This window comes from Elephas maximus, chromosome 17, assembly GCF_024166365.1.
Source record: "Elephas maximus indicus isolate mEleMax1 chromosome 17, mEleMax1 primary haplotype, whole genome shotgun sequence".
Classification (NCBI taxonomy): Eukaryota; Metazoa; Chordata; class Mammalia; order Proboscidea; family Elephantidae; genus Elephas; species Elephas maximus.
Window position 1 is genome coordinate 60,096,709 of NC_064835.1, and position 23,424 is coordinate 60,120,132.

General features: G+C 42.2%; 1 non-coding gene across 1 annotated transcript; it reads right to left on the reverse strand.

Moving 5' to 3' along the window:
• Nucleotides 1-18,065: 18,065 nt before the first annotated feature.
• LOC126061267 (small nucleolar RNA U3) lies at nucleotides 18,066-18,299 on the reverse strand. Its single transcript, XR_007513742.1, has one exon. It is a non-coding gene; the product is annotated as a small nucleolar RNA U3 (small nucleolar RNA).
• Between the last annotated feature and the right edge of the window lie 5,125 nt (nucleotides 18,300-23,424).

Genomic DNA, 23,424 nt, shown 5'->3' on the forward strand with positions numbered 1-23,424 from the left:
CTCCAGAACGTGCCAGGCTACGCCCCTCTACGTGGGTGCATTTTCAACCTAGAAGGCTCTAGCTCTATCAACTCTTCCTTCACTTTCTCAGGCAAGCCTTTCCTATGTCAAAACTCCCCTTATGTGCTTTCATTAGTATTAGGTACCTTTCATTAGTAGCTCTCATCTCCTTTGCAGTTTTTCCTTTACTTGTCTATTTTTTGGATTAGTGTCTAACTCCACTACTATAAGATAAGCTCAACAAGGACAGGGACGTGGTCTGCCTCAGCACATAGGACCTACCTGGCACTCAATACCTCTTTGTTGAGTGCAAGGAAAAAAAGAATAGCTCCTGATGGAACAACTGGCACAAAGTACCTGAGACAGCAGAGAGCAGGAACTTAAATTGAGTTGTAGTTGAACAACTCTGGGTGAGGCGAAGCTGAAAACAGTAAATTTTTATGTCTTTTAAGGATTTTGGAATTTGCATTCTTGGCAATGGTGAGCCACTGGAAGGACTCACCATTGCTTCGATGTGATTATTTAACTACTTAGTACGGGTCATTCCAGAGACCCTGGGTGGTGAAAACAGTTAATGTGATTAGCTGCTAACTGAATGGTTGGAGGTTCAAGTCCATTCAGAGGTGCCTTGGAAGAAAGAGCTGGCTATTTACTTCGGAAGAATCAGCCATTGAAAACCCTATGGAGCACAGTTCTACTCTAGCACATACGGGGTCACCCTGAGTCAGAATTGACTCCAGCACAACTGGTTAACTGGCCATTTCATTTGGATTAATATCGCACAGTTACCGCAAACTCGACATGTCCATACCAAATGCATTGTTCACCTCCAAGCATCCTCCCCAGTGCTGTCTATCTCAATAAATGACTTCAACATCCACTCCGTTGCTTAAGCCAAAACTCTCAGTGCCATCCTCTGACCCCGCCCTGGCTCTCCCTGGGTGAAGTGCCTAAAACTACATCTGGCACCATCAAATATCTCTGGAATCCTTATACTTACTCATCCTCCCATTCACATCTCTAATCCCGGTCGCCATCCTTTGTCTTCAGGATCACTGCACATCACCGCACCTGCCTTCTCATTTGTCTTCTCACCTCCAGTTCCCGCCAACCTTTCTCCACACAGCAACCAAAACATGGCTTGAAAATGCATGCCTAGTTCTGTTCTTTCCCCAGTTTAAAGCCTTCCATAGTTTTCTGTAGACCATGGAATAAAAATCAGTTTCTCAGCCATGTGACCCACCTCTGCAGCCTCCCCCTCATACTTGAGCTTACCATCCTGAAGATACCTGTGCTGTTACCCCAGAAAGAAGACCAGCGTTGCTTTATTTATTTTTATCGTTCTATTTTTTTAATTTATTATGGTAAAATATATATAACAAGATGTTTGCCATTTCAATCATTTTTACACATACAATTTCAGTGACCTTAATTACATTCACCATGTGCAACCATTACCACTATCTGTTTCCAAGTTTTTTATCACCCTTAACAGAAACTCAGTGCCCACTAGGCAATTAATTCCCCTTCCCCCATTACCCTAAAAAAAAAAAAATAATAATTAACTTTGGTCTCTATGATATTTCATATAAGTGGAATCATACTATAGTTGTCCTTTTGTGTTTGGCTTATTTCACTTAGCATGATGTTTTCAAGGTTTGTGTGTGTCATAGCATGAATCAGAACTGTATTTCTTTTTATGACTGAATAATACTCCATTGTGTATATATATCACATTTTGTTTATCCGTTCATCTGTTGATGGACACTTGGATTGTTTCCATCTTTTTGGCTATTGTGAATAATACTGTAATGAACACTGGTGTACAAGTATCTGCATTCCTGCTTTCAAGTCTTTGGAGGTAGGTACATAGGAGTGGAATTGCTAAGTCATGTGGTAATTCCATGTTTAACTTTTTGAGGAATTGACAACCTGTTTTCCACACTGACTGCACCATTTTATAATCCCACCAGCAATGTATGAGGGTTTCAGTTTCTCCACATCTTTGTCAACACTTGCTGTTTTCCATTTTTCTGACATCCATCCTAAGCAAAAAAAAAAAGTCACTGAGTTGATTCTGATTCACAGTGACCTTGTAGGACAGAGTAGAACTGCCCCATAGGGTTTCTGAGGAGTGGCTGGTGAATTTGAACTTATGACCTTTCTAGTTAGCAGCCAAGCTCTTAGCCACTGTACCACCATGGCTCCAATATCCATCCTTGTAGGGGTGAAATGGTATGTCATTATGGATGGTTTTTATTTTCATTTCTGCAATGACAATGAGCATCTTTTCATGTGCTTGTTAGCCATTTGTTTATCTTCTTTGGTGAAATGTGGTACCATGGATCTCTTTGGTAGGGCCCTTCTTGCCATGGTCTTCTAACTCCCACCCAAGTGATTGGGTGGGACTGTGCAGATAGGGTAATTGTGGTCCACCGAAGGGATTTGGAGCCCTGGTGGCGGCAGTGGTTAAGTGTTTGGCTACTAACCAAAAGGTTGGCAGTTTGAATCTACCAACCACTCCTTGGAAACCTTATGGGGCAGTTCTACTCTGAACTACAGGGTCACTATGAGTCGGAATCCACTCGATGGGAACAGGTTTTTTTAAGGGATTGGTCAGTTTTGCCACACCTCTGAGCTTGAAATGAGCCACCCCAGAGATGGGAAAGAGAGGATTCCATCACCACCAAGGAAGGGCAGGCAGGAGAGGAGAGTGTCTCCTTTAGACCCAGGAACCCTGTGCTAAGAACCTGGTGGAACAAGGAGAGAGAGAGCTGAAGAAGCAGTGGCAGAGAAATAATGACAGGAGACAATGTGGTGGGCTTCCTGGCCCACGGAGCAAGAAAGCTGAGTGCCTTTAGGCAGAAGTAGATGGCAAAGTAGAGTGCCTCTGGGCACTTATTGGCAGAGCTAAAAGAGCTTTGTAATACTTGCCCAAGCAGGGCAGAGGCTGAGGGCCAGAGAGGAGTGCCTGCTAGCACGGCTGAGAAGAGACTATCCTGATGGAAGAACTATATCCTGAGAGTTCCTGAGCCTGAATTGTAACCCGTTACTTCCCTAATAAACCCTGTAATTATGGGTATTGTCTGTGAGTTCTGTGTAGCCATTGCAATGAATTATTGAACCCAGCAGAGAAGTGGAGAGTACCGCGGTAGGGACGGTTGGTGTCAAAATCAGTAAAGGTGGCAGGAGGAGATATGTTTGACCTCTGCCTTGTTGGAATCAGTTTTGGGCTGTTGATCTTGATTCCCCTTCCTCCTTGTTAAGTTAGAAGAGGTCTGACACTGCCCCTATGCCATGTTTACAAAAGTCAATTCAAGGCCTCTGCTCAATTTTTTATTGGGTTGTTTCTCTTTTTGTTGTTGAGTTGTAGGAGTTATTTATCTATATTCTGGATATTAAATCCTTATTAGATATGATGCTCAAATATTTTCTTCCATTCTGTGGGTTGTGTCTTCACTTTGTTGATAAAGTCCTTTGATGCACAACAATTTTTTTTTCATATATTAAATTCTAATGCGTGTACTTTTTTTTTTTAATTGTGATTTAGGTGAAAGTTTACAGAGCAAATTAATTTCTCATTAAACAGAAACAAATTGTTTTATAACGTTGGCTGGCAACCCCACAATGTGTCAACACTTTCCCCTTCTCCACCCCAGGTTACTTGTTTCCATTCGTCCAGTTTTCCTGTCCTTTCCTGCCTTCTTGTCTTTGCTTTGGGGCTGGTGTGCCCATTAGTCTTATATACATGGTTGAACTATGAAGCTAAGAGAGTTTCTTAACTTCCCTTTGCCTTAGTTTCCGTATTGGTAATAAGCTACTAGTATACCTACCTCAATGGGTTGTTGTAAGGATTAAAATGAGATAAAGTGTAAGTAAAGCTCTTTGGTAGATGTTTGGATCATGATGAGCTCTTAATAAATATAATTAGTATTATTAAACTTACTTTCAAGATGCAAAATGACTCCTGGGCCAGCAATAAGAGACTATAATCTGAACCATGCATTAACACTCCCAAAGAAAAAATCTCGCATTCCAAAGAGGGGTTGGTCATCCATGGTGTCTAGAAAAACAGAGTCATGACATGAAATATTGAACAGTTAATATGCAGGAAAGGAATGGAGCCTTAGCTGAATTAGGTGGAAAAATTCCAGGCCCATTGGTGAGTCATTCCTGGGGCAAAGATAGACACAGGGAGTTATAGCCAATGGATGTCCAATTTCTGGCTCCATTGAAGAAATTATCCCAGGTATAAGGTGGTCACCTTAGACATTTGAAACCTGTATTAACCTTCATTTGTTCTGATTTTATGTCTATCTAGCAACACCCACAACTATTTGACATTAAATTTTGCCTTCAGAAAGAAAATGCTGGTCACAGAGACGTAAGTGTTCTGGCATTCTGGCCAGCATGATTATTTTTTCTTTCACTGTAAATTAGTAAACTAGCATTTGGTTTTGTTATAACAGTCTCGTAAGTTTGGTTCATGTGAATCTGCCCTGAAAGATGAATCTATTTAATGCTGTACTGACAAATCAAGTCCTCGGCTTCCAGAGCTAAAGAGCAGACACAGGGCCATGACAAGTTCACCAAGATAAAATATATTATGTGTGAGGCCTCATGGTATGTACTCTGCCTGGATAAAGTATCTTGATATTGCCTTTAAGCCACACACACACACACACGCACACACGCACGCAAGCCACCTGTATAAGTTATCTATTGCTGTGTAATAAATTACTGCAGAATTTAGCAACTTAAAACACAAACATTTACCTCACAGTTCCATGGGTCAGGAATCCAGGAGTGGCTTAGCTGAGTGATTCTGGCTCAGGGACTCTCACAAGCTGCAATCAAAGGGCTGGAGGCATCAAGGCTCCTGATCTGCCTTCAAGCTCATTTATGTGACTGATGGCAGGACTCAGGTCTTCTCTGGTTGTTGGTCAGAGATGACAGTTCCTTGTCACGTGCACCTTTTCATAGGGTAGCCCAAAACATGGCAGCCAGCTTCCCTCAGAGCAAGCCAGTGAGAGAGCAAGAGTGTTATGATCTTCTTGTAACCTCAGAAGTGACATCCTGTCGATATTGTCATATTCTATTCACTAGAAGAAAGTCACAAGGTCCAGCTCACACTCAAGGGGAAGGGATTATACTGGCCGTGAATACCAGCAGCAGGGATAATTGGGAGCACTATTACAAGCTGCCTACCATAAAGCCTTTTCTATTTTCAAATATGCAAAAATACGCTATTTGTCTTCTACAACCTACTCAAGATTGCAATACAAGGAGTATTAAACAAGTGTCATAGTAGTTCATGTTTGCCACCCTTTATATTGTGTAACTATTTAGCCACTGGAGCCCTGGTGGTACAGTGGTTAAGAGCTTGGCTGCTAACCAGAAGGTCGGCAGTTTGAATCTACCAGCAGCTCCTTGGAAACCCTATGGGGCAGTTCTACTCTGTCTACGGGGTCTCTATGAGTCAGAACTGACTCAACAACAATAGGTAGACCAGTGCCATTACCTATAAGGTACTCAATATATGTTTGTTCAAAGTGTGAATGAATGGGTGGCAAGCATTAGGAACATAAAAATGAAGATGAAAAGGCAATGTTTCTGCCCTTGAGATGTTATTATTGTTGTTAGGTGCCATTGAGTTAGTTCTGACTCAGAACGAAATACTACCCAGTCCTGAGCCATCTTCACAATAGTAGCTATGTTTGAACCCATTGTTGCAGACACTGTGTCAGTCCATCTCATTGAGGGCCTTAGTATCTATTGGAGAAACAGATAAGCAACCAGAGTTTTAACACAGTAAGATAATAGACTTAATTCATTTTTCAGCAAGTCCTTATTGAGCATGTACTGTATTCGAAGTGCCCTTCTGGGTGCCAAGGATATATAACAGTGAACACTGATAAAATCACTGCTCTAGTGGGAGAGCTAATATTCTGATGACTAAGACATATAATAAGTAAATCACTAAGTATGGTAGAATTTGTCAGATGGTGCTAAATGCTTACAGGGAAAATAAAGCAGGAAAACTGGGATAAGGCATGCTGGGCTATGGGTGAGGGGCAGAGGAAAGGCCAGGTTTGAGCAAACTCCTAAAGGAGGAAAGGAAGTAGCCATCAGCTATCCCAGAAGAGGGAACTGCAAAGGGCCAAAAGTAGGAGTATGTTTGGGTGTTCAAGGACGTGCAAGAAGGCCAGTGTGCCTGGAGCTGAGGAAAGGAGAGAGAGTAGGAAGAGATTCGCAGAGGGGATCAGAAAGCCTAAGGCTTTTTGAGCCACACCAATTTGGACTTTTATTGTGAATCAGCTGGAAAGCCATTGAGAGTATTGAAGAGCATTGGGTGTGTACAACCACGGGAGATACTAAATGCTGGAGGAAGAAGTCTACTTGCAGAAGTCAGAGAAGGAGGCTTTCCAGAGGAAGAGGCTCTTAAGCTGAGACTTGGAGGATGAGTTTGTCAGGCAAAGATGAGGGAGCAACAAAAGTTCAGAAACTAAAGTAAGCATGGTATATTCAGGCACCTACAATGAATACAATAGAGCTGGGGAGGAACATCCAAGGTTGGCCTAGCTTGGTCATCCATAAAAAACCCATGCACAATGCAAAGGAAGTTAGACTTTCTCCACTAATGTAGACAGAGGCGACTGTGGAGGTACTTCTAGAGAGCTGAGTGAGATAGATTTTGATATAAGAAACCCATATTGATCATACTGTGAAAGAGAGGTTGAAAAAAGTGAAGCTAGCTTAGACAAAGGAGATTGGTCAGGAGGTTAGAACAAGAATCCACTGGGGAATGAGGGCCTGGACCAGGTAGTGCAGGGGGTTACAGAGGGTAGGAAGGAAGGGCCCAGGTAGGAAGGACACTAGAGACTGTACATGTAAGGAACACCCAGAGTGTGGGTAACACTGTGTATGACTGTGTAACTAAGTGGGCTGAGCTTCCATCCTGGACTTGCATTTGACCTTCAGCACTCTGTGCCCTGATCACAGCAAGCTCCCAACTAGAGGTTTCTGTTTGACTCTATCCCATCAGCCAGGCTCAGGGACTACTCCTTGGTCAACACTGCCAGCAAGGAATCTGTGTTAGCATCTGGGAGAACTATCCTAGCCACACCCACAGAAAGCTGGTCATCCTGAGCCAGCCATGCTGCTGGGACTTTCCCACTCATGTTTGAGTTCCTGAACATGATGAGAATTTCCTTCTTCCAGTGAAAATGACTGGGGCCTCTGGGACCTCACCATTCTCCCCTCACAGTTAACCAGGCCCTGGGACTGAGTGTGGGGTCCTGCATCCCCTTGACTTGATCAAATACTGCAGGCCCTCCCTTGGCAGTCTGAGCAAAAGGTCCATCTGCCTGTCTCTATTACATGAGGGCTGGTCTCTCCTAGAGGGGCCAGGACTAGATCTGTGATTTTTTTTTTTTTTAAATATTGTATTTTTAAGTGTATATATTAAAACCCAAAACCTGTTGCCATTGAGTAGATTCTGACTCATAGCAACCCTGTAGAACAAAGTAGAACTGCCCCATAGGGTTTCCAAGGAGTGGTTAGTGGGTTTGAACTGCCTGCCTTTTGCTTAGCAGCCGTAGCTCTTAACCACTACACCACCAGGGTTTCCGTGTATGTATTGGCAAATGTTAAAAATATATTAATCACAAATTCAGTTTTCTGGGTGACTTGAAGGTTTTAGCTCTTTTACTGATCTCCATCAAGTATTCCCAGTTCTTTGATAGATCAGTTGACCTTTCTCCGTCTTAGGTAAAACTCTTAGCAAGCCCAGCATCCAAAACCCCTTTCCAGCCAGATAGGTGCCCCACCTAATACCCTCCTCCAAAGAAATGTCCTGGTTGCCATGCCACTGGTTCTATCACAACTCTTACCAGCAAACACACAATCTTCTCCTAACCCCTTTCATATTCATATCCACAGCATACAAACCAGATTAGGAATGTCCTACAGAATAGCAGTAACAGCTGCAAGAGGCCAGCTTGTGACTGGCTGTCAGGCAATAACATGTTCATGAGAAATGCCCAGCCTTTAAGGACCCAAGACCTAGTTCTCAACGGCATTCATACTTCGCTGATCTTTCCTACTTGCAAAGGTTGTTTTGTAGAGCACATGAGCCTTCTCTCCCAGTAAGGTAGAGGGATGAAAAAAGAAAAGTCTCTCCATCAGGGGAACATACATTCCAAATGCCAAGTGGGCTTTTGTCAGCCACAAAGGTGCTTTGTATTCTATAACAATACTTTTGGTCACATTTTTCTAGTATGTTAATAGTGTTGATGCCACAGGATGATAACTGCATTCCACCAGACACAATTTGATTTTCTATGAACAAGAACTACATGTATTACTATCAGTTTTTACAGCTTAGAGTTGTAAAATAGCCTAAAGACAATGAAAGGTGGAGATAACCTGGATGGTTGAGTCCATTTCAAACTCTTCCCAATTCTTCCTAGACTTGAAAAGTGTGCTTGCTGTTCTAGAACACTGGTTTGTCCGATGGGAGATAGCACTTCTGCTGAGTGTGCAGCTTCCTTTTTGGCAGCTGCTATTAGTCAAGGATGATTTTCTTCTCTATCCTTGTAATAAGAGGGGGAGAATGCAAGCAGACTGGTGATCACCTGTATATGGTCTTGACAACTGAGTCTTTTTCTTCTTAGTTTATTGGTATTTTGTCCAGTAAAATGTTCCAAAACATGACAGCAAGCTTATTCCCTCTTTTTTTTTTAAAAAAAAAAAGATATTTTATTGATTTTCAATCACAAAGTATTTAACTTTGTACTTTTGGGCCCAGCACAAAGTCTAGCATGCCCTAGCTATTGATAAGTATAGGCAGAGGGGACAAAATAAGCCACAAAATGGATGACAGTCATAAAAGGAAAGTTATTTTGTGCTACTTCTCTGCTCTCCACTGGCTTCCTTCTGCCCTTAGAGAAAATCCTAAGCCTGTGAGGCGCATTATGGTCAGGCTGTCTTCACCTCTGGAGCTCACTTTTTACCTGGCTTCCCACACTCTACCACACCAGCACCAGCACACCACCACACCTCTGCCCACAATGTTCCACATTTCAGTCTTGGCATAATTGTCACTGTCTGTAATGGGCTCTTCAGCACCTCAGTTGGGATCAAACCCCTTTATCTTCTGTTTCATAGTATCCTGTGTTTTGACTTCATGTAATTTGTTCCGACTTGGTGAAAATTTTGTAATTCTCTTTCTTCCCAGATGTTCTAAGTTTGTAGAAGGCAGAAACCCTGACATTTTTTCATGGGCTGCTGTATCCCTGCCACCAGCACAGAGAAGCTGCTCAGTAACCACATGCTGATAGAATGCAGGGCCCCTGAGGGCCACCGAGCAGCCTGGAGGTAGTGGTCTCTGTGTGCCGTACATCAGCCCTGCAATATCAACTAATCCATTCCGATTTGGGAGCATGATGAGAGAAGGCTTGGAAAAGTCTTTGTTGGCTTTTGGGGAGAATCCTCACCGGGTCCAGGGAGACTGAATCTGACTTCTCTGAGGGCCCCGGGTTTGTATATGGGAAGGGGCCTGACTTGCGAGCCTACAGGGAGTTCCACAACCACATGGCCCAGAATGTGAGGGAACACCAGTCTTTCTAACTTGCAGTCTTATAAATGTTCTCTAAATGTCAACTGTCGATTTTGTTGGTGTTCATAGTTCTTGCTGGTGTCTCCATGCAAGTATCATGAATAACTTAGAGAAAGCGCTTACTGGGTGGTGGGACTAAGGGGGTCTCCCCACTCTTTAAATCCTTCCATCCATACTTTCTGTAATAAGCATATTTTGGTTTTGTCATGGAAAAACAATCAGCTTTATTTTTAAAACATGAATGCACAGACTATGGCCAGTTCTTCCTTTACACAGCTTTCTCTACAAAATGACTAAAAAGCTGCACTGGTTTCATTCTAAGCTAAGACTTAAAATGACAGGACAATGTGAGACCAACTCACTGGAAAAGTTATAACAATCTGCTTATATAATAGGAGATAATGTAATATATATTTTGAAGACTTTCATCCAAATATTTAAAATTTAAAAAAAAAAAAGTTGCTTCCCAGCTACCTGGAAAACTGTGTTCCTCCGATTTCTCAAAGGCAGAACACATCAATCTTCTTGGAACACAGTGGAACACAGCATGGATGGATGGATAGGCTGCCTGTGGTAGACCCTGCAGCACATAGCAAGGCTGGAAACTCTTGGACCATGAGAGATTTTCTAAAGAGATTCCCTTGAAAATACTTGTCTTTCTACAACTGAATGCTCCGTGCCCTCTGCAAACACCCCAGAACATATGCTGGAGGAAAAATATTGGAGCATAAATACAAGGTTCTGAAGTGTCAAATAGTTGTTTGTTTAATAATCCTATTCATGTTACTGAACTGCATAAAGCACTCAGTGAAGCCTTAAGCACAATTCTGTAGACTGTTATTATCCCGGAATGATGAGAAAATTGAGGCTTACAGAAATGCAATGACTTTCCTATGGTCACAGAGTACAGATGTTGGGTGATTCATGCAATCAACACAAATATTCTGTGCTTCCTGTGAAGTATCATAGAGATGGGCATAGAGAAATAATACTCTGAAGAAATGGCTACAATATGGAATGCTGGTCATTGGGGTGGAATGTGCTCTGTGGGTTGTCATAGCATGTGGAATGTATTCTCCCAGACTGGGGCAGTTGGGAAAGTTTCCCAGAAGAAAGGAGGCTTTTACAGAATATATGTAATTGGAGAAGACAGAAGAGAGGAATCAGAGGATGATTTTAACAGCAACACACCTACACATACACACACACGCAAATGAGACTCTAACTAGGAGACAGATGCAGGACGCTACTGTTTTAGCTTCCTAGTGCTGCTGTAACAAAAAATAACACAAGCGAATGGCTTTAAAGAACAAGCATTTATTGTCTCACAAATAATTTGGGATGCTAGGAGTCTTCATTGCTAGAGAATAACCATTTCTAATTTTATAATAAGGCTGATTGGTTTTCTCTCATAAAAGTACACACAGTTGGGCCTGAAATTCGATTTTCCCTACTTAGAAGCTAATAAGTTAACCCGTTACTGTTTCATGGACACTGGTAGAAGACATGAGACTCCTGGACCAGAGACAGAGGACTTTATTCCTCATGGTGCAGGACATAGCATGAGCATTAGTTTTTGTTGGTTTCTCTTATTCCCAGGCCCCATGTCTATGATACTGTGAAATCAGATGGGTGGCCTGCAATCACATGGGTGGTGTACATGCATCAGGTTAGCTTCATAGCTGAGGAATAGTGAATTTAGGGAATCTACTGCTTTTTATAGTAAAAAGTAAACAAGCCAGTTCTTTGTCCTGGAGTGAGACATGACTTCATCCCTCAGTGTTGCTCACTGCAGACTCAACCCTGAGACATGACCTGGGTAAAGAGTGATCCGTGAATTCTTGGCACACCCAGCAAGACACGCAGATGTGCAAAAAACCCATGGAGGACTGTATCTCCCAACAATACTTACTATAGAAAATATGAACAACAAAACAAAGAAAACCTAGCTCCTACTACATTTCCCAGCAAATGCATTGTTTACATAGCCCAACAAACTGAATCCAGAGTTGAGCAAGTCTTGTAGGCAGCTGCTGAAGTCACATCTGAAGTTCAGGTGAATATACTTTAGTAAATATATACACAACAGAACATTTCCATTTCAGTGTTCTTCAAGTGTACAGTTCAGTGACATAATTTGTGTTTATCATGTGACGCAACCATCACCATTATCCATTTCCAAGTTTTTCCATTACTTTAACAGAAGCTCAGTGTCCCCTAAGCAATGAGTCCCCCTTTCTCCCTCAGGTGATAATATTTTTGAACCTGTGACACAAATAATTCTGCTAGGGGCAGGTGAAGCTCCTCAGACATTTTTAGCCTCACTACTTGGGACTGAGGATAGTCCTACAGATGGAGTTATTGAGGGGTCCATTCTCCGTTTCCCCAACTCTTGAGGGTTATCCTTCAGGTGCCCCAGGGGTGGTGCTAATACCCTCCTTCTCTGAACACAGTTAGTTTCCTAGCAGAGCCTGCTTAAGATTGTCCTCGTCCAAGCCCTCGCCTCTTCCCTAATATGCTATCAAATCTGAGCAAGTCACAAAAAATAGGTTAGAATAAGGGCCAGTCTGCACAGCAGAACATCAACCTTCAATTCTGAGCTCAGAACACTCCTTGTTCCTCAGCTTGTATCATATTTCAGCAGTCTTTACATTTCTCTACCGTGTGTTCATTGCTTATCCTTCCTTCATTCAACTTATTAAATATACATTGAGGGGCTACTAGACTGGAAACTGCTAGGCAATGAAGGTGCACATTTCTGCCCTCAGGAAATTGAACCTGAAGAAATTTCATGCACGTGTTTTTTTTTTTTTTTTGATTAACAGTGGAATATTGTGTGGAAACACACCAAATGTTCACCATTATGGAAGTCAACTATGTTATGGGATTTGTTTTTGGAAAAAGAGCCAAACAAGACCCCCTATTACTATTCAAAAATGAAACCTATTGAAAAAGTAATCGCTTAGTCTGGGTAGACTATCTGAAAAGAAACTACTAAATTTATTTCCTTTGAAATTACTAGCAAAGACGTACTTATGATTTTAAAAATGAAATAGCAAAATGAATTTAAAAGAAGTTATGCAAGACAGCATCAACAGGTCACTTGATCTGGTGAAAAGAAAGAGAACGTCCATATCGAACAACTAAGTAAGGAAACTAAGATCAGACCTAAGCAGACAACAGCCTGGGTTGTGCTCTCTCCCTCTCACTGTCCCAAGAGAAAAGGAGGACAGTTACTCAGGTGAGAACACAGGCTGGCCCAGCCATGGACTGTTGGCCTTGCTCATCATTGCTACCTGTTGCCCCACGGGTCCAGAACTACTCCTCCAACAGCACAGTCTAGAAATAATCCTTCACAGCCTGGCCTTGTTGTTTTCACCCACCCGTGTTGTAGAAAACACTCACTTTTTGCTGATGGTGTTAGTCAGAATCGACTCGACAGCACACAACAACGATAAACTCTTTATTACTCCGTTGACTTCTTGAAAAAATTATGGCAACATACAATTTTTTTACTCTCCTAGCCAACACTTTGAAAAATCAAGTTTTAAAAAAAAAAACTTCTTGGACTCCATTGATTAGTATTTCCTGAAGAAAATTTTAGTCTTTTGGCTCCAAATTAACAAAATACCATTCAATAACCAATTACAAGCCATTAGATTTCAGCCTATAGCACTAATATCCCTTAGACGAATTTATAAAAACAAAAAAATATATGAGTGCTGATGATTGTACAGATTTTTGTAGTGAATAAATCTTTGAAGTGACAGAAATCTTAACTAAATAGTAATCAATTAAGGCTATGTCCCGCTCTTTTCCTCCTGCCCTTTTCTTCACCAGAAAGGAAATTAGAAGGGGCCTTAATTTGAGGGGCTTTGCTACCCAGCCAACAAGAGTGCCTTCAGATCAAAACCTCGCACACAAGAACTCTGTATGTTAGATTTTATAATTCCCAATTTATAGAAACAACAGAGTTCAGTAACTTATCCAAGGTCACTTTCACTCAGCTAAATGATTGATTGAAACCAGGTCTGTTAAACCAGTAAGTCTGTGCTTTTCAGGGCAGGGAAGAAAGTTCGCTGAAGGCAGGAGTTTGTGGGTGGGACACCAATCCTTACCTCTTCCCACCCAACCAGAGCTGCTCTGCGGTTCTCTGTTTTACGTCTTGAGTGTCTGGCTAAGAAGACATTGAAAGAGATGCTTTTGGTGGTTAAAAGGAAAAGACAGATCTTTTGGGGCTGAATTAAATACAGCCTGATGTTCATTTATTTATTATAAAAATTCCTGATGTTCATTTATTTATTATAAAAATTCTGACAATAATAGTGGTTCTCAAATTTTGTGGGCATAAGGATCAGCGTGGGTGTTTAACCTGGAGCTTCCTAAGCCCCACCCTGAGATCAGATGGACTGGGTCTGGCGTAAAGCATAGGAATCTGCAGCTTTAACTGGGGCCGCACGAGAATTTGATACAGGTGGCGAAAGAACTGCATTTAGAGAAAATGAGCAAAGATGTTTAAGAAACCACTTGATCTGTTGTTACTAGGTGCCGTTGAGTCAATTTTGACTCAGCGTGACCGCATATGGCAGAGTAGAACTGCCCCATAGGGTTTTCTTGGCTGCAATTTTCATGTGAGCAGATAGCCAGGTCTTTCTCCTGGGGGTGGTTGTGTGGATTTGAACTGCCAACCTTTCACTTAGCAGCCAGGGGCCGAGCACTTAACCACTGTGCTACTGGAGCTCCTTTTGCAGGAGTGCTAGCAAATAGTAACAAGCCTTTAAAAGAGCTCTGCTGCTAACCAAAATGTCGGCAGTTCAAATCCACCAGCCATTCCTTGGAAACCCTATTGGGCAGTTCTACTCTGTCCTATAGGGTTGCTATGGGTCAGAATCAACTTGAAGGCAACTTTTTTTTTTTTTTTTTAATTCTGCATAAGCGCCGTCCCTCTGGGAAGCCCTCCTTGAAATGTCCATTGCAGACTTGTCTTTAATCATGGCTCTCTATGGTGATTTGCAGTGGGAAGGAGAAGGTGGATGTTGGTAGCACTAGGCTTAAACCCCTTCACTTACACTAGGAGGCAAATGAATGAGGGATTAAGACTGGAAAGCCAATGGGCATTCCAGAAAGGGAATTCCTGGGTGGTGCAAAGGTTGAACAAAGATTGATGATTTAAACCTTCCCAGAATTTTGAAAATCCTGTGGAGCGCATGGGGTTGCCATGAGTTGGAATGAACCTGAGAGCCACTAACAACAACACACTATTTATACTAAATTGTACCTGCACCTTCATTCACAACAGCAGAAAGGAAATCCTCAACCCGATTAAATAAAGAAACCAAGACGCTATCCTCCTGAGTGACATCAAGCAGTATTTCTTAGGAACGAAGAGCAGGGCACATTTCTCATCTACAAATCACAGCCTGACAGCTAGTCCCAGAGAAATCTCTTTCAGCTGAGAGCAAAATGTGAGCCTAATGAAGCAACAGTGATGGATTAGTGGAAGCTCCAGATTTTCCTTGCAAGAAGTGTTAGCAATTTGCTGGTAGGGTTCTTGAAGCTGCTTTTGCTGAGGTTTTGATATAGCGTAAGGACCCCTGATAGCTCAGTGGTTAAAGCGATCAGATGCTAACCAAAAGGCTGATGTTTGAAACCATCAGTGGCCCTGTGGGAGAAAGACATGGCAGTCTTCTTTTGTAGAGATTTACATCCTTGGAAAACCTGTGGGGTCACTATGAGTTGGAATCAACTCAATGGCAATGGGTTTTGTTTGGTTTTGGTTTGACATAGCATGGAGCCCTGGTGGCACAGTGGTTAAGAACTTGGCTGCTAACCACAAGGGTGGCAGTTCAAATCCTCCAACTGCTTCTTGGAAACACTGTGGGGAAGTTCTACCCTGTCCTATAGGGTCACTATGAGCCGGAATCGACTTGATGGCAACAGGTTTGGTTTTCGGTTTGACATAGCATTTTAAAAAATCTATCTGTAACAAATGTGTTTCGCGGATGGAGATAGGTGACAGGTGGTTGTGGTTTAAATGTCCCCCAGTACCTCCCCGCAGCCACTATCAGTGGATGAAACTTGGTGATCAATTCTTTCTCTATCATCAAAAAGTCTAGTGTGGCCTGGACCCTGCTCTTTCCTCCAGGAGAGACAGAGGATATCAGGGCTTCAGTTTTACAGATTTTATACTTGGCTTAAAAACCAAGGTTTAATTCAGCTCCACGTTAGGGAGCATGTGCAGTATGTAGCCCAGCCAGGGGCCTGAGAGAGGCCCACAGAGAGTCAGGGTCATCCTCAGGCTATCCCCAGGTGGATCCTCCTGTGCCAGGTGGGCTTCACTGGGGAAGGAACTTGGCCACAGGTGGGGCAGTCCCAGGAGCATTGCTGGCCTTGGATGACCAGTGAATATGTGTGTTGCTGGGACATTTCCCACAGGTGCTCTTAATCCAAGTAGACATGTAACCAATGAGTGATTCCCAAACCTGGCTGCTCCTTCTCAGTCTCTTGCATGGCGTGTGTTTCCATGCTTTTTTCTTACATGTTCAGAGAGTCTTGGCTTGCTAGGTATCCCCACATGATCTTGCATAAAAACCAAAAACCAAATCTGTTGCTGTTGAGTCGATTCCAACTCATAGAGACCCCGTAGGACAGAGTAGAACTGCCCCACACGGTTTGGTCTTGCATACCCAGAAAACCCAGTGTCGTCGAGTCGATTCCGACTCATAGCGACCCTATGGGACAAAGTAGAACTGCCCCATAAAGTTTCCAAGGAGCACCTGGCAGATTCGAACTGCTGACCCTCATTTTATATATTCTAGTGCCCTCATAGGTACCTCAAATTCACCATGTCCCAAATTGAATTAATCATTTTCTACATATCCAGACCTCCTCGTGTATTTCCGTTGTGACGAGTGAAATCCTCAGCCACCTAGCTGCCCAAACCACAGCCTTGGAAATCCTCATTGATGCTTCCCTCTCACATACCCTGGATAACCCAATCAAGGCCAAGCCTGGCTCATTTTACTTCATAAATATTCCTTCTGTACATACCCTCCTCTGGATGGATCCTTGGCCACTGCTCTAGTTCAGATGTTCATCATTTCTCCCGTACATTTGCAATAGCTTTCTGACCAATCACTCTTCCAAGGTCCCTCAAAGGAGGTGCTATTGGCCTTTTGAAAAGGATAATTATGAGTTTGTGAAGGATGGTTCCAGCATCACGTGATTATTAGTGTCCACAGCCTGCGCGCATGAAATGTTGAGAGCTGTAAAAACTAACCTCTCTTCCCACAAGGGATGCTGGAAAGGAGCTAAGTGTTGTCCAGAGACCCAGGGAAGCCACGTGGCCACAGGCATCAGGGAATGAATGACCTGAACCAAATCTGGAAGCAGGCACCTGTGCCCTTGATGGAGCTTCTATACCCTCTTAGGGTGGGAGTGCATTTTGCCCAGGGGACATAACTGCAGCAGAAATCCTATCTCTACCTCATCTCCTGTCCTCCCCCAATTGTGGCTTTTAACCTCCTTTATTTTTCTCTTCTTTCTCTGCACATTGGGAGACTTATTTCAAGGACACCGGGGATCTTATTCTTGCAATATTCAAATATCATGCAAATGCCAATTTCTCCCCAACTTGCATCTCTAGTCAAGACATCTCTTCTGAGCTTGAGACCCCGTCTATGCGGAAATTTAACATACGAGTTAAGTGGCTTTTCAAATCCATTTAGAAATGCAAACTACTCAACAAAGAGTGCTTATACAAATGGGAAAACAGTTTAGATAGATCTTGAGGCATTTATAGAAGTGTATTCCTGATGGTTAAAGAAATCAGTGTAAAAATTATAATGGCTTAGAAGAAAATATAAAAGTTATGTAAAAGTCCTCAACACACAAATGCAAAAACCTTGGAAGTAGAGATTGTTAAAGCTGGCTCTATCAACCTTGAAAACTTCTGTATGACACAGAACAGCATAAACAAAATTCAACGACTAGACTAGTCTAACAGGCAAAGGATTAATCTTCAGAACATACAAAGAACTCCTACCTATGAATCAAAAACACACATATAATTCTGGATCAATCTCCAGAATATCCAATATTGAGCTGGATAAACCATATTCATAGCTATTTACAAAAGAAAAAATATGACCACAAAATATGAAAATTATTCAAACTAATTGGTAATCAGGGGAATTAAAATTGAAGTAGCAATTTTCTTCCCTCTCTCCCAATTGAAAACAGAGAATATAGGAGCGAAGACAAGATATTCCTCCACACACGGGAAACCTGGGGTGGAAAGGGGGAGTGTGCTGCCACATTATAGGGATTGCAACTAGTGTCACATAACAATATGTGTATACATTTTTATATGAGAAATTAACTTGAGCTTTAAACTTTCACATGAAGCACCAAAAAAAAAAAAAAGAGAGAGAGAAAGAAATGATTCCCTCAGCTTTTGTTCTCCACTCTTATCCTTCACCACTCTCTCTTATCCTTCCCAAAGAATTTTAAAAGGCTCAGCAGCAGCAAGCAGTAGCTACCACCAGGTGGCACCACTTGCCAACTTCACACTGAGGGAAGAGCCCTACAGTTTATCAGTGGCGTTTCCAATGCCCCCCCCATCGTCAGAAACACTTCTCCGGTAATATACCGTAGAAATGATCTCGGAAAGTATAGTCTTCAACCTCCGTCATTTGCCTCTGTTGGGGGTAGGAAGCCCACTATTATTTTGCTGATAGATGATTATGTTATGAAAACCAAACCCATTGCTGTCAAGTGGATTCCGACTCATAGGCACCCTCTAGGACAGAGTGTAACTGCCCCATGTGGTTTCCAAGAAGTGGCTAGTGGATTCGAACTGATGACCTTTTGGTTAGCAGCGGAACGCTTAACCCACTGCACCACGAACTACCCACTAACTACCCTTTAGAAAAACATATTTGTTATAATTACATTCTGCAAATTAAACAAACACTTTGGACTCTATTAAATATTACTTCTTCAAGAAATTTTAAATCACAAATTTCCTAATTAGCATAAAAAAATTAGCACAGCTCCACTAAAAACAAAAACCATTGCTGTGAGCCGAATCCAACTCATAACGACCCTACAAGACAGAGTAGAACTGCCCCATAGTGTTTCCAAGGAGCAGCTGGTGAATTTGAACTGCTGACCTTTTGGTTAGCAGCCGGGCTCTTAAGCACTGTACCACCAGGGCTCCGATAATACCACTAACAGCCATTATCATCCAAGTGATAACACTACCCTAACCATGCTAAACAGTTTTCTCTCTGCCCAGGTTCCCAGCTGATGGAGGGCTCTTCCTGGCGGTGAGGAGACACGAGAAAACTTTTACCTCGACTGATGGAAACCAGGTATGCTTCGTTTAAGTGTATATTTGAAGTTATTTCTAATCCCCCTTTGTGGCAGGGTTCAATGTCAATGGAAATTTTTAAAGCTCCAAATAGCAAAACTTACGTGATACCGTTACGTTTCTTAGACACCTAAGTGGAGATGCTGTGTTGACAGTTAACTGAAGAGTCTGGGGTATAATGGAGTCATCTGGACTAGAGGTCCAAGGCCTGCTTCTAAGGCAATACCAGTAAACACAAGTCTTAGAATTTTGAAATAGTAATTGATTTTTTTCTCCCCAGCATATTTCTTTTTTTATTTTTTAAACCTTTCTCCACCCTCAAGCACTTCCATTCAAGAGGATGACACAGTTTTAATTAATTGCCTCAGGAAAGGAGACAGACAGCAGAAAATAGTTTGCTGGTCTCTGGCTAGAGACCAAATTTACTAAGAAGATTACATTAGATGCCTCTGAGAGCAAACATCACAATAAAGGGAGTGTTTTTGAGTCAAAATTCATAAATGTTAAGCACTCTCTTGGGTGTGGTGGGCGGGAGTCTGGTGCAAGTGTCTGAAGAATTGGAAAGATTTAGAAAGGAATGGCCATGAGGTGAGTCTTGGCAGCTGTGTATCGTCTTGCAAAGGTTCCTGAGCCCCAGAGAACCAGAACATTGGGTGGGTCCTCAAGAGAGGGACCCTGCGCCGTGCCATATGGTCAGAGTTCCCAGGGGCTCTCTTGGAATCTCTTTGGGAGGAACACTAAGGTCAAAAGGACTCCAGGTATTTTTTTTTTTAATTGTGGTAATACGTGTGCAACAAAACATTTGCCATTTTAATAGTCTTCGAATGCACAATTTTGTTGTTGGTTGCCCTTGAATTGATTCCAACTCGCAGGGTCCCCACGTGTGCAGAATAGAACTGCTCCACAGGATTTTCAAGGCTGGAACCTTTCAGAGGCAGATCACCAGGTCTTACTCCAGAGGTACCTCTGGGTGGGTTCAGCTCTCCAACCTTTCGGTTAGCAGTCCAGCACCATTCATGCCACCCAGAGACTCCTATGTACAACCTGCTGACATTAATTGTATTCATCATGTTGTCAAACCTTCACCATTATCTGTTTCCAGCTTTTTCCATCACGCTTAACAAAAGCTCGGTGTCTCCCAAGCAGTGAGATTCCAGAGAGATCTTAGGGGATTTAAGACCAATGAGCAGGCAGCTTTGCAGGAAAATCGATATTTTTTTTCACTTCTTAAATTTTGGGGAAAAATATATATAACATGACATTTGCCATTTCAACATTTTTCACATGTACGATTCAGTGGGACCAATTACATCAATGATGTTGTACAACCATCACCAACATCCGTGGCTAAATTTTCCATCCCCTTAAACAAAAACTCACACTCAATGCCAGGTAAGCAATGACTTCCTTGTCCCCCTCCCCCACTCCCGCTCCTGGTAACCGGTATTAAACTCGGATTTCCACACATTCTAGCATAATGTTTTCAAGGTTCATCCATGATGTGGCATGTATCAGGACTTCATTTTTCCTTATGGCAGAGTAGTATCCCACTGTATGTATGTATCACATTGTGCTTAGGAGAACTGATTTTTAATTCTCAACAATGGCACAGAGGAAGCAAAGAGCTGCTGCTTCACCTGGAAGGACTAAGGCAGAACCATTCACTGCCAAAGGATCATATGGGACAAGGAACAGAATACTCTAAGTCTGTATGGGACCCTCTGCCTTGGCACTGTATAAACTGCTCAGAATTTAGGCACAGCTGTAGAGTGGGCAGAGCCCTGGTGGTGCAGTGGTCAAGAGCTACAGCTGCTAACCAAAAGGTCGGCAGTTTGAATCCACCAGCGGCTCCTTGGAAACCCTATGGGGTAGTTCTACTCTGTCCTATAGAGTCGCTAAGAGTTGGAATCTACTTGACCACAACAGGTTTGGTTTGGTGTTTGGTAGAATGGGATGGGATGAGCCTGAATATATTGAGATTAAATGTCTCTTTGGATGTGGTGGTGGTGGTTGGTGGGGCTGTGGCTCTAAATAGAAATTAAGTCGAGTTACATCTAAATGAAGTTACTATTATAATTTTTTTATATGAATCTGAGTACTGAGATTGCTTCCTGAAACATAGGCTTTGTCTCCTTATCAGTGTTTGACAATAACACTAATTTATGGAGAACTCCTACAACATCTCCTTATTCAGTCATGGGATGTCAGGTGGCTCCCTGGTTTACTGAAGGAGGCCTGGACGAGGAATTACAGACATGAAAGGAGAAAAAACACTCAGTTTAGATCTATAAGTAACAGGAGACACTGGACCTTGGAGGCTGGCTCTAAATAAAGGGTGGATTAATTGAACAATGCCATATCCACTCACACTTTCAGACACAGACCCAAAGCTGCTTCTTCCCAGTATGCATTTTGTGGGCACTAGAACTCAGTCTGTCCAAACCATAACTCATGGGTCTAATTTATTCTGTCAGAGAATAAAATAAAGACCACCTGAGCTTTAAAAAGTACAAAGTGTATTAAAATGCTAGGCAAGGGATACATACCAGTGAAGAAATTCACTGAGAAGTTTGCTGAGGGGAAAAGTTAAGGGCTTTCAAGTGTTAGGAAGAAGTCCCTGGGTGATGCAAATGGTTAACAGGCCCAGCTGCTAACTGGAAGGTTGGTGGTTGGAGGTTGGATTTGACCCAGAGGCATCTTGTAAGAAAAGGCTGAAGATCTACTTCTGAAAAATCAGCCATTAAAAACCCTAGGGAGCACAGTTCTACTCTGACACACCTGGAGTCACCATGAGTGGACACAACCGTAACTGGTGGTTTTAAGTGCTAGGAACAGGGGTCAGGGTTCAAGCTGGTTATGCTAATTAAGGTTAGAATGAGTCCCTATGTCTGTTCCATTGTTCACTGGTCAGGAAAGGTCTCCTAGTAAGTCTGCTAAAATCTGTCTTCTTGGAGCCACTCAAATTCATGGTCTTTTATTCCCCAGTTGGAATAGAATATGGTGTTCATTCAGTGTTGCCATCTCCTGGGCAAGTAAAATGGAACAATTTCCTGTGACAATTTTACATTTATTTTATTTTTTGCTACTAAAATCAATGGTTGTTTTGTATGTAAGTATTGCTTGTTTCACTGATCCTCAAATGAAATTTCTCTGTCAATGTTGTCATTAGGTGCTGTGGAGTCGATTCCAATTCACAGCGACCCTATGTACAACAGAACAAAACACTGCCCACACCTGCTCCATCCTCACAATCGTTGTTATGCTGAGCCTATTGTTCCAGCCACTGTGTCAGTCCATCTTGTCGCGGGTCTTCCTCTTTTTCACTGACCCTCTACTTTACAAAGCATGATGTCCTTCTACAGCGGCTGATCCCTCCTGACAACATGTCCCAAGTATGTAAGATGCAGTCTTACCAACCTTGCTTCTAAGGAACATTCTGGTTGTACTTCTTCCAGGACAGATTTGTTCCTTCTTTTGCCAGTCCACGGTATATCCAATATTCTTCGCCAACACCACAAGTCAAAGGCGTCAATTCTTGTTCAGTCTTCCTTATTCATCATCCAGCTTTTGCATGCATCTGAGGTGAGTGAAAACAGCATGACTTGGGTCAGGCACACCTTAGTCTTCAAGGTGACATCTGGGTCAGTAGGAATATGAATTTGAGAATTTATCAGAAATTATCAGAATACCTTTCAAAATGTTATAGTGAGTCACTCCCATGGACAATAGGTAGGTGTTCCTGTTTCTTTCCTCTTTGCCAGTTCAACAAGTCAGCTTTTCAAAAATATTTGCCAGCCTCAGGCATGAAAAATGGTATTTCATTCTCGTATTAATTTATGGAAACCCTGGTGGCATAGTGGTTAAGAGCTACGGCTGCTAACCAAAAGGTCAGCAGTTCAAATCTCCCAGGTGTTCCTTGGAAACCCTGTGGGGCAGTTCTACTCTGTCCTATAGGGTCGCTATGAGTTGGAATCGACTCGACGGCAATGTGGTATGGTATTAATTTACATTTTCCTGCTAGTGAGACTAAGCTTCTTTTGGTAATCTTCTTGGTTATTTGCATTTTCTCCTTTATCAATTGTACATTCACAGTCTTTTCCTGTTTTCCCATTTGTCTGTTTTTAAATCAATTTGCAGGCACTCTTTGTGTATTAGATATACTAACCTATTTGCTATGTATGTTAAACGTATTTTTTCCACTTTACAGCTTTTGTTGTTGTTTTACATTTTTGTTTTTCTTTGTGGTAACATTTATCACATAATTTTTTTAATTTAATAGTCAAATATACCAATATTTTTCTATAGCTTCTGGATTTTGTGTCTGTTTGAGAAGGACTCCTCATCTCCAAAGGTTTACTATTTCCCTAATATCTAACTGGAATACCTTCTGCATATGTGATTTCCACCTCTTCTTGTGGTGTCTCGCATCTCT